This window comes from Sander vitreus, chromosome 3 (genome assembly GCF_031162955.1).
Source record: "Sander vitreus isolate 19-12246 chromosome 3, sanVit1, whole genome shotgun sequence".
NCBI lineage: Eukaryota > Metazoa > Chordata > Actinopteri > Perciformes > Percidae > Sander > Sander vitreus.
In genome coordinates, this window is record NC_135857.1 from 17,336,588 (window position 1) to 17,348,514 (window position 11,927).

Consider the following 11,927-nt stretch of genomic DNA (forward strand, 5'->3'; position numbering starts at 1 on the left):
AGTGACAAGAAAAGGTTGAGTTGTTGAGAAACCGTTTTTTTCAATGATTTTACTTAAAAATGGAAGGTTTGATATCGGCCTATAGTTGCTCATTAGTGACGTGTCTAGATTGTTCTTTTTTTAAGAGTGGCTTAATGACTGCAGTTTTCAGGGCCTGTGGGAAGATACCTGAGAGAAGAGACGTGTTTACAATCTGTAGAAGATCTGTAGCCAAACAATTCAAAACATTTTTGAAAAGGCCCGTTGGTAGAATATCAAGGCAGCAGGAGGAGGTTTTCAGATGTTGTATAATGTCCTCCAGGTTTTTACGGTTAATCATATGAAATTGGGTCATATTGGAATTTGTTTTGCCTGGACACTGTGACAACACATACCCTGTACTCGATATGGAAGCACTGACTGTTTGTCTAATTTTCTGAATTTTGTCTTTGAAGAAAGTGGCAAAATCATTGCAGGCCTTCGTGGATAAAAGTTCAGATGCTACTGGTACTGGAGGGTTTGTTAACCTATCGACAGTAGCAAACAAAGCACGTGAATTATTATTGTTTTTGGCAATAATGTCCGAGAAGAAGCACCGCCTTGCATTCCTCAGTTCCAAATTATAAATGCGAAGTCTCTCTTTATAGGTGTTGTAGTGGACCTGGAGATTAGTTTTTTGCCACCTGCGTTCTGCTTTTCAACGCTCTCTTTTTTCTGTTCTTACCAGTATGGCATTTCTCCATGGAGATTTTTTCTTATCAGAGACAGTTTTTACCTTAATGGGAGCAATGGCATCAATAACATTTGTAATTTTACAATTGAAATTGTCTACAAGCTCAGTGACTGAGACCCCTGAGAGGGTGGGTGTGGACGAGAAAAGCTGAATGAATGTTTCACTGGTGTTGTCAGTGATATACCGTTTTAGCAAGTTGACAGCAAAGATGTGTAAAAGGGGACGGTGATGAAATATAGAAAGGGCATAGTGGTTCTGTGTGTTTCCCCTCAGGGAGCCTTGAGGATGACACTAGAGTGCATCATGTGGAGCAACCCTCTCTCTCTTTCTTCTATTATCTATGTCCTTATTTGTATGTATATCTTTCTCTCCCTCTGTTTTAACTATACCTTAAAACAGACTCTGTTTGGTCATTACTCCCTCACCTTCTTCACTATTAACCTGCAGTTTTAGTGTTTCTTATTTTACTTGAGAAACCCGTCAAATAATGCTGCTTTGTGTTTTTACCTTGCTGAGTTGGCTCTGGCATCACTTAGCCCTGAAGTTAAAAGGTGACCGGTGGTGCTATAGTTAGCCTGTTTCCCGGTGCTGCAGCTTAACAGACTAGTTAAATCTCCATCCACCAACCACTCCACTTGCAATCACTCATACTTGAACTATTACTATTGAAAGTGGTCACTCGACTGTCTGTGGCTGGTTGCTTGTAGAGTTGACTCAGTGCACACTCATATTTCCAATGTTCGATGGGTCCTTAGCATAGAATTACAGCTTGCTGTAATGTTGGCTTTACAATTATAGTTATGAGAAGTAAAATTGTGATTTGTGTACGATTGTCATTAGTGTAAAACAGGAGGCAGAGCCCAGTTGAATTAAAAGGTAGTTGAATTAAAAGTGGTTGAACATAGGGCGAAGTATAGGGCTACAAGTGATGGGTGCTTTATGCGTTTCTTATAAATTAAGTGAATTTGATTTTATCAATCCTTACACCAAATTTAGTCACATACCTGAACTAACCTCACATCTCAACCAATGAGATCTTAGTTGAGGAAAGAAGCTGTATAACCAAAACAGCCAACATAGTCAGATCTTTGGCAGACCTTGGTCTAATTTGAGGTAATGATAAGTAAATCAGCCGAACATATACTAATTTACGTTAATGTGACTACAGTTTATGTGTGACGGTTCTTGTTCAAACAGACTTTATTCACATTGTCAGGCAGAAAGGAAGTGAGCTGCTTCCTAATAGCAACAACCGTGCAGATGACAAAAAAAACAGAGATTACAACAAAAATAAGTTAGGAATCTACAGCTGTGCTTCACAAAAATGTATGCTGGTAGCTTATACACATACACAGAAACACACACATAATCACAGGTGTTTCTTGTGGGAGTGAAGCCAAATCTGGAGAGAGTCGCTCTTCTCAGTGATTTTTTCAAAAGCAATTATGTCTCCATCATCCTTGTGATCAACCTTTTCTTTGAGACAAAGGAGTAAAACAAAAATATTAAACTTTTCTGGGAAAAAGTGATCATAGCAACAAAACTAAAATTGAAATCAATATGGGGAAATGAAACTGCAATTCTAAATGAAAAATGAACTGACCTATAGTAGTAATGAAAATAGGATAAGAGCAAGAACAACAGCCATTAATTTGTGAAGGGCACAACTCAACCACTTGATATTATAAAAGAACAAAGAACACCCATTCAAAAGAACACCCTTACAATGCTGTCAGAGCAGTCACTTACAAAACAACAAGACACCTGTGGTCTAAATCTGGGCACAGAAACAAATCTCCACGCGCAGCTTGTGTAAAGAAATGTCAGTTCATTTTTCCAAATAGGATGCTAAGCTGCAAAGTCATTTCAGGGAGAAGGATACACGAATATATAGATATGATAATAGCTTCAGACTATTGCACATTAAAGAGACACTTCTCATACTTCTTTCACCCTTGTCTCCATAAATCAGTTCTCACTTATGCTCGCTACAGAAGGATTTCTGTCTGCTCAGTCAGTGTCTCAAAGGCGGACTGTGGAAAGATTTTAAAGCAATTCAAACATCTCTTCCTGGATTCTCGACTGAGCCTCCAGGGGCCGTGCACAGAACACAGTAGGTGGCAGTCCACCATAGACCATGAAAAGCTGTTCACTTAAGACTCATTCACTGTAACTTGTGGAACATTTTAAAGGTAACATAAGGGATGAAGCTGAAATGCTGTGAACAATGTATGGGATGTATGAGCTGTGGTGAACTCAAGAAAACTTACAGACAATTAAGCAGCACAACTTTTATTATTTTATAAGAGCATTTCACTTCCAGAAGAAGAATCTAGAGGTAAATATAAAAACTTTTTAACAGGCTTTGTTTTACTCAAGTTTCTACAGCTCTCCAGGGAACATAAGAGTTGCTTGTTATGGAAGGTTAGCGAAAGGTTTGCGCAACTGACCAACTCTGTGTGCATTGATCCACTATAGTGTACAGTAAGTACATGCCATAGGATGACATATTGTACACATCACATTAGGGTGACACTAATGCTATATAAACACTAGAATTAGGCTACCTAAATCTATTTTCCCCTTTCTTTCTACCTTAATTACGTTTTGTATCTAAACTATTATGTTTGTGAATGCATGACAAAGAATATTACATACATCAGATCTCAAATGCGGAGTATGAATACTGGGTAGACATTGTTGAAATAGACTGTGAAATTACTGTAAACTGACATATTCTCAACTAAAATGGGGTTTGAAATCAAAATGTTTTGCGTAGAGACAGCACAAAAATAAATGAGGCAGGAGGGGTCTAAATTTGTATTTTTAATTTCATTTTACTAGAAAGCAAAGCATAACCTTCCCCCTTTTCTGACCACCCCTTCGCACAATCATTTTCCTACAGTCCCTTATATAAATTCAGCAAACACTCACAAGACTGCCCTATCATCCACACAAAGAAAATTAACTGTTACTTATAATACAGTTTCTGAATGAAGCATATAATTGTTTCAATTCAGAGTTGAGAGCCTGTGTTCTGTATGATGAAATTGCATTAGAGAAGGTATTCCCCATCTGCCTTATAGCTTTGAGTTGTGGTGTTAAACATAATAATATTTAAATCAGGCCATCTCTCCGTTATATTTCACCCAATGTTCAAAATGCCCGGTATTCCACTGTCCCAACACGTGGACCCCCCCGTGTTGAAGGAGCTGATGGGATTACATTTCACTGGAATTGTACCTCCTACAATTTCATGTGACATATAAAATTGATTGATTGATTGATTAATGTACGTCTAGTTGCCAAGCGTATGATATTAGTAACTTTGCTGGGACTCTCAGATGTGGCTTTCTTTTTCTTTTTTTAAAGAAACTGAGGTTTGAAGAGATGCATCAGATAGGCCTAAGATGCAGGGCTTTATGTCTACTGTATATTTAGAATAGCTTCATCATTACTGTTCTTCATTAGCTCTATAATACACTTAAGTGGCTGACATTATCCACTGCTCTAATTTGAAAATGGCTTGAGGCTTAAGAGCTTGCCTGTGCTAAATGTAATATCAGTTGCGACAAATTAAATCAAATTGTTGTCTTTATAGCGTGTATTGAATTGGAGTCTAATCAAAAACGCACAGTGGCCGCTGTCCTAAGGCCATTTCTGTTTCCAAAGCACACATCATGTAAAAAAAACAGGAGATTTTGTGGTAAACTCCACCCAGCACATGTAGCAGCTTCTGAGGTGTCTCACAAGCGCTTATGTCTGAATGCTAACGCCCACAATTTTGCTGATAAATCCTCATTATGCGTGCTTATTGCAACCCTGAATGTGAGCCTTAGTGAATGCGCTTCATTTTTCCACTTTGGCAAAAAAACGAAGGAACTGTGTGTCATGCCAGAAAGCATTCAGTAAATTAATTAAAAGTTGAAAGGGGTATAGAAAAAGAGAGTGACAGAGAAATAGTGATAGAGACAGGATGCTATAAAAGTAGAGACATAGAAGATGGTTTGACAGAGGATTACATTTGTCTGAGAAAAAAGGACAGCAATCAGGTAGCATTTGCATGAATCGTTGAAAGATTCTCATGACTAGTGAACAAAACCTGATTTTATTGTCACCTAATGCAGTATTTTTGGCTATTCTGACAACCTTTGACGACAGTTCTAGTCCATGTCTTTAAATGTAAAAAATACAGAGGGTTGAGACAGAAAAAGGAGAGAGACAAACAAGCCGAGTTGACAAGGACAAAAAAGAAACAAAATTCGCCTGTTAAAGTAATGAGGTCCAAGGAGGAAACCAAGTATTGAGGAAAGGACCACAGAATATATGGTGTGTCACGGTGACCATGGCTCACTGCAGCAATATGTGTGTGTATGGAAGTTCTTTTATTAGTGAGGGTTGATTGGGTCATTTTGCAAGTTTAGATCAGCCAGCCCCCTCATTATCACTGCACACACACACACACACACACACACACACACACACACACACAGGGGGTGGATAAACAGATAAATGAATGACCAGTGCACAGTGGAGGAAGGCAATGAGGAGCAGGTGGGAGGGGGAGAGTAAGGAAACTCATGGAAGGCAAGCAGTTAGAGGGGTAGGCGAAAGGCAAAATTACAGCCGTGATATGGAGGGTGGAAGGGAGGACAGAAATAATAAGAAAAAAATACAAGAGAAGGCAATGAAAAAATTTAGACATGGGGAAAGGGCGAATAAAGCATATTAAAATTAAGTTTAAATTTAGACGGTAATTGTTGGATGAATTTAGAAAGATACGAATATGTGGAATGCACAAATGAGGAGATAATGGATGAAGAAGAGAGCAGAGGAATGGAGGGCAGGCAATTTAAGGAGGCAGCGATCAAATGAGGGAAATAGAGTAAGAGGGTGACAAATGTAGGAGGGGAAACAGATGGGGGGAGAGATGACCGAATGGGAAGGAGGATGGTGCAGGACTCAACATCTCAAGGTTACACTGCTGTTTATTGAAACCGAGGAGTAAGGCACTCTACAATGTGCAATTATGGGTTGTCCTAGACAAAAGTAGAGAATTTTGAGAAATGTGGTGACCTTTTTGGTTGTCAGTCAAATCAAACCCTGGATCATGCTAGGACACGTGTCCACCAATGGCCGATTTTGAGCTTTGGTGACCAAAGATAGCCTGCGTCACAATTTGGACAATGTAAAAGTGTGTGGCCAAATTCTTATAATGAGACTGTGTTTCTATAACCAGCCAATTAAAAAACAAAATGAAACAATGTAGAATACACACTGGCCTCAACAGTCGAGTTCTATTTACATAAAAGTGCTTTGATTCACCACAATTCATGGCACAATCTGACTTGCCTCAAAATTGACACAGAGACACAGATTGTGACCAAGATTTTATTAAATTCATATTGCACAGTGTGACAGGCAATGAACCTGCAAGATCGCTGTTATTGCATAATGTGTGTAGCGGCCTTAAGGTGAAAGAAAGAAGGTGGAAGGGGGGAAGAAAGGGACAAAAGAGCAAAAGAGGGTAGAGAGTGCAGAGATGGGGATATACTATAAAAATTGGGAAAAATAAAAGGACCAGGGATGATGGTAAAAATAAAGATAGGATAGAGAGTGTGAAGGAGAGAGAGGAAATTTAGAGGGGAAGAAGCTGTAGACGAAAAAGGGGTATGATATACTATATTGTTAGACGAAGAGAGGTTAGAGAACAGTGAGAGAGAGACAGGTGGTGGTGTTGTGTGGGAGGTGGGTAAAATGCAATGGAGAGGTCAGCGTTAACTGCTGTGGTCTGGCTCTCTCCCTGAGACCTATCACAACCTATCAACTCACTCTGGTGGAACACACACTCACACAATGCAGTGCATCCCCGGTGATGTGGACAGGCTAAATAGAGAGAAATAGTGGTGCTGTAAGTGGTTGGGAGATGGAGAGAGGGGGATGAAGAAATTGTTTTAGATGAGAGAAGCTGGTGCAAGATCATACCCATGTGTGTGTGTGTGTGTGTGTGTGTGTGTGTGTGTGTGTGTGTGTGTGTGATTTTGTACGAGTGCTTTGTGTGCCTGTTAGAGGGGAGATGGAATCCATTTGAGAGAAAGGGTAGCATACCATTTTGTGTATACTCTACAATAGGGTTGGGCGGTAATATGGTATACCACGGGGTCTAAAAATAGCAACGGTATCAGTTTCAATACTGTCATTAAAAAAATGCAATGCACTTATATAGGAGACAAGGATTAAATATTAAATTGTGGTGACCCACAAGTAAGACTGAAAGAGACATTCACCAAGGTACTGTACCTTTAAGGGAGAGGTGTTATGATATACGAGTTCCGGGTTAACGGCTGAATTATGTCAAACAACTATGGTGGTGAAAATGCTGTTCTATCTATGCGGCCACCATCAAGTTACTGGACTTTTGGCAGCACAACCCACGGCCGTAGTTTTAGCACATCGAGGCCCAGTTTCCAGCTGAGAGGAATAACACAGGACGTTACAAAGTATTTCCACGTGGTATCGGCCTTAGATGCCTCAAGAACAGCCAGGGCTATGGCGCTGTTAGAGGCTCCTCCGGCTAACGGCAAGTACGACGCCCTCAAAACATTCCTGTTGGAACTCTTTGAACTGTCGGAGCTGGAGAAAGCAGACCGCCTGCTGTCCCTGAACGGCCTTGGCGACAGCAAGCCGTCCAAGTTAATGGACAGGATGCTGGCTGTGTTGGGCACGGCAGATCCCTCATTCCTCTTCGCCCACATTTTCCTGCGGCAGCTTCCAGCACCCGTGCACTGGCCTGCTCCCCCTTCTCTTCCTCCAGAGACTATCGGGCACTGGCTGTGGAGGCAGACAGGATTTTCCTCGCCCAACCGGCAGCAGTTTGTCCACGCACTGCTGCCCCCCCAGCACATGTCTGTCCCGCTTGCACTCCACAAAATATAATTTATGTAATTATGTATGGTTGTTATCACGTGACAGTGTGGAGGAGAAAGTAGTTTTTTGTAAGTTGTTGTTGATGTTATTATTGTTTCAGTATTAGTGTTTGGTATTCAGTTTCTGAACGGTGCACAAGCCAACAGTTTGGTGACGCCGTCTGAGCCTTACGTCATAATTTTTAATTAGTCACGGTAATACCGTATACCGCGGTAAAATAGGGAGGAGGTTTGACGGTATCAAAATTTGGATACCGCCCAACCCTACTCTACAACAGTTCCTCAACGGTGTCGGTGCCCCGACATGGATGCAGCAGAGAGTCAGATATCCTGACTTTTAGTTTATACCATGGGTCAAGCTTCAAAAACATTGGATCCCACAGTTACCATAATGCAACTCTACTCTATGAAGCTCCTCCCCAGCCACAGTAGATAATGTACAACTGTCACAGACTGAGTAGTAATCACCATGACTATCAGGCGATTTATGAAGGTAAAATTTGGGAAGTTCCCTTTTTAGTATTTTCTATTTTGCTATGCCAAAGTATACTAGTAAACCATATTTTTCCAGATTTATTCGGACATACAAACTGACTTTAAAGGCTCTAAGAAGGGAAAGGGGAGGCAGACACAAACAAAAGAAAAAGGAGATAAGGATAGAGAAGTGAGGACACCAAAGGCAGCTGTCAGTCAGCATCAGCCATGTGGCAAAGTTGGCCTGGAGGCGGGACAGAGCGATTATACTCCAGACATCACCAGTCACCAGCACACACACACACACACACGCACATTCACACACAGAGTCAACACATTTACATGCAGAACACCACTGGGTAATTTACCCAAAGCTTTGTTTGACAATTGCTTGCCGATTGAGGGTAAGTGGTGTTTAAAATTTATCTTAGAACTTAATGTCTTCTTGTCTTGTGTATGTGCTGTTCAGCTGCCTGGTGTTTGCATGTGATAGGCTCATGTCAAAAAGGTGTTTTAGGGATCATTTCCTTTGGATCAAGAGTAAGTTTGGCTTCTTTCCATCAGACTGACTCACAGGCAGTCATATTGATTGATACTGAACCCCAGCAGACAGACATCAAATGGCGAGATACAGTTTCTATGCAGTAAACTGTCTGTTTATCAGCTCCCTCCTTCCTCCTCTCTACCCTCCATTTCTCACTTTCCCTCTATTTCCTGTTCTGTCTTCCTCTCTACTAGTCATCTCTTAGAACTAAATTAAAATGTCTGTTCTTTTTATTGCACAATTCAACCTGTGTTTGCAGTAGCAGCCGCATGATGGCTGACGGCCAGGTTTCATTTCATGAATTAGTCATTACCTTTTATTATTATTATTTTTAAATAAAATTACTTATCAAGGTTTTAGAACAGCTATCCCACCCTAATGCCAAATGATAATTCTGAAACCACAACACATATATTATATATTATTACACACACATATATTATAGTTACCAATAGTCTTATCTAGATTTGTAAACAATATGTTCCCCAGAACATGCTGCCCATCAGGTATAATTCATGTGTTCTTCTGTTGTCATTTCAATTACTTTTTTCCTTCAGTGGATTTAAATCTACAGAATATACATGCTGCTGTCTCAGATTCAGAAATGCAAGAGTAAATTAAATCACCTAATCCTACTGCTTTGCAGAGAGGCTCTATTCAAACAATAGCACAAAAAAGAAAGCAGGATAACAAATGAAACACCCGATAAATAATAGAAAAAGGCAACAAAGAGATCTGATTGGAGGTACTGTATCAGCAAAACAGGGGTGACATTATCAGCAGGTTCATACACTACACTGTTTGGATTTGCAATTGTTTATCAAAGATCTGATGATCTTTTTCGCCGGTGTACAGTGTGAGGCAGATTCATAATGTAAGCATGGATGTGAACAACCCTACATGTGCATTGCCATATTTATCTCTCTTGATATGTAGGACACTTGTTTGGAGATGTATCTGTGTTATGGAATGTTGTGTTTAGATAGATTCGTCGTTTTCCTCTCTCTTAATCTCTAATCCCTCGCACAGCTGGGGCACTATGTGTGTCTGTGTGTGTCTGTCTGTGTTTGAGAGTTGCATTTGCACGTGGATATGTGTCTTTTTCTTTGACCCTCTGTATGTCTGGGTGTATTCAAACTGGTTAATATGGTCAAATGTGACTTTTCAACAGTATTTTGTCAAATGTGCTGGGCTATTTAGTGTAGAGATGATATTATTTCCAACCCTTGGCACAATAAAGAAGTTATATTTTATTAAGTGATACTATACTACATCATTGTCCCATCAACCCAATGTTTGTTAATGTATTGTACTTTGGCTTAATCGTATTCAGAGCAATAAACCAGGCTGCCAAGGCAGCACCATTGTATTAGGTTTGGGAAAACACAAAAACAATTTCTGTGCAAGTAGTTCAGACAGAGCTTGAGAGAGTCAGCTCTACCGGTATTTATGATACAGACGCCAATGCGTTTCTTGTATGAGAACATAGATGAAGAAGAACACAACATCTTCTCTTTTGAAGCCAACCATTGTGCATGTGTCGTAAAGATGGATCAATAATTGGATGGACATGTTTATGTGGGGCCACAAAACAAAATACAGCACTTTCAAATGGGGGAGTGGTTTGTGTCCCCAAAAAAGTTAAGGGGAAAACACAAGACTTTCATCCAGGAAACAGGTGATTGTGTCCTGGGAGTACTACTTAAGGGGACTGGTGTTTTAACCCAAACTACAAACTTCTTTCTAATCTTAAGTAGTTGTTTCGTCGCAGCATGACAGTCAACATTTTGTGGTCACAGACGCTGTCACGACGCTGACCGCTACCCGTCACCTTTTGTCGGCTAAACATAACTGTAACAGCTGCTGTCACGACCGTCACTTTACGGTGACCGGCACCTGGCTCACAGTCCCATTTTCTCTGCTAAACTTAACTGTAACAACCACTAAACGAACTGTCACGTGACCGGTCGCCGTAACAAGAACGAATCTTGTAAGATATACTAATTGTCGTGCATACATTTTCGTACGATATCATACAAACCCGTTATATGTGTTGATTATGGCAGCAGTTGGAGAATGTAGTAATATATCTGTATTTTGACACTGTTCAATATCCAAGTAATTGCATTCCTAATTTTTTTTAGTTACTTTGAAGACGTGCAAATATTCTAAATAGAGGTTAGTTATTCACGTTTTTCATAAAAGAAATTAAAAAGTTCCGTATGCTGATAATTTTTTTGCCTCATGTGCGCTTGTAGGTCAAGCGTTAACGTTCTTAAGTGCACTGGACTCAGACAGTATGTGTGAGCATGGCCAAAGACACAACATCGGAACTGGATATCAAATGTTACACTGTGTCCGGATCACTGCGTATACACACTTCTACACACATACATATGCTACCACAAGGCACTTACTCTCTGCCACTGCAAGGCTGTGTGTGTGTAGTGCTAAAAGGCTTGGCTGTCAGCCGGGAGCTTTCAGAGGTCATCACGTCAACATTTAACCATACAAAGTGCTTTTTGATTGACATTTTTGCACTTCACTAATATACCTGGTAATTCCCAGTTTATTAGATTCATTAATGTTTTTGCATTTGGCAGATGCCTTGCTCACACTCTGTTTTTGACAAATGGACTCCACTGAAATCATTTTTTCAGAGATCCATGCATTATTTCTGCTGCTGTCATTCCTCTTCGGTATATTACACTACACTGCTGCATGTATCTAATGGTGCTGTCCTATATCTTATGTTTTCCTTGCTCTACCTGCTCTCTTACTTTTTGCTTTATTAAAAGAGATTACAATTTCTAATCAAATCCAGTCTTGAAAAGACTATGGTAGGTGCAATGAGGTAATGTTTAATGTTGACATTCATTCCTCGATAGAAATGCAGCTTTGATGATTTGTTTATTAAATGGACTCTATGATTAGCAAATGGTGACAGGTTTTCTTCAGAGGATGAATAACTTTCCTAAGTACAGTATATTGACAATAAAGGGGTTTCGGAGCAGTTTCCAGAACAGAAGTGCTTGCCATCCAATCGCAGAAAAATGTAATTCTGCAATTCTATTTGAGACTCGACTTACTCTATTGGTAACTCAATTCACATAGACAGTACATGCAAATAAGTGTAGTCCTGTTGAACTTTGAAACTGAACTTGCCATTCAAAAGACACTTTTCTTTATCCATTTCTGCTCAAGGAGCTTTGTTTCTGCTAGCAATCCACAACGTTACTGCTGCATTGCTTCCTGATTTTCCAAATTATGG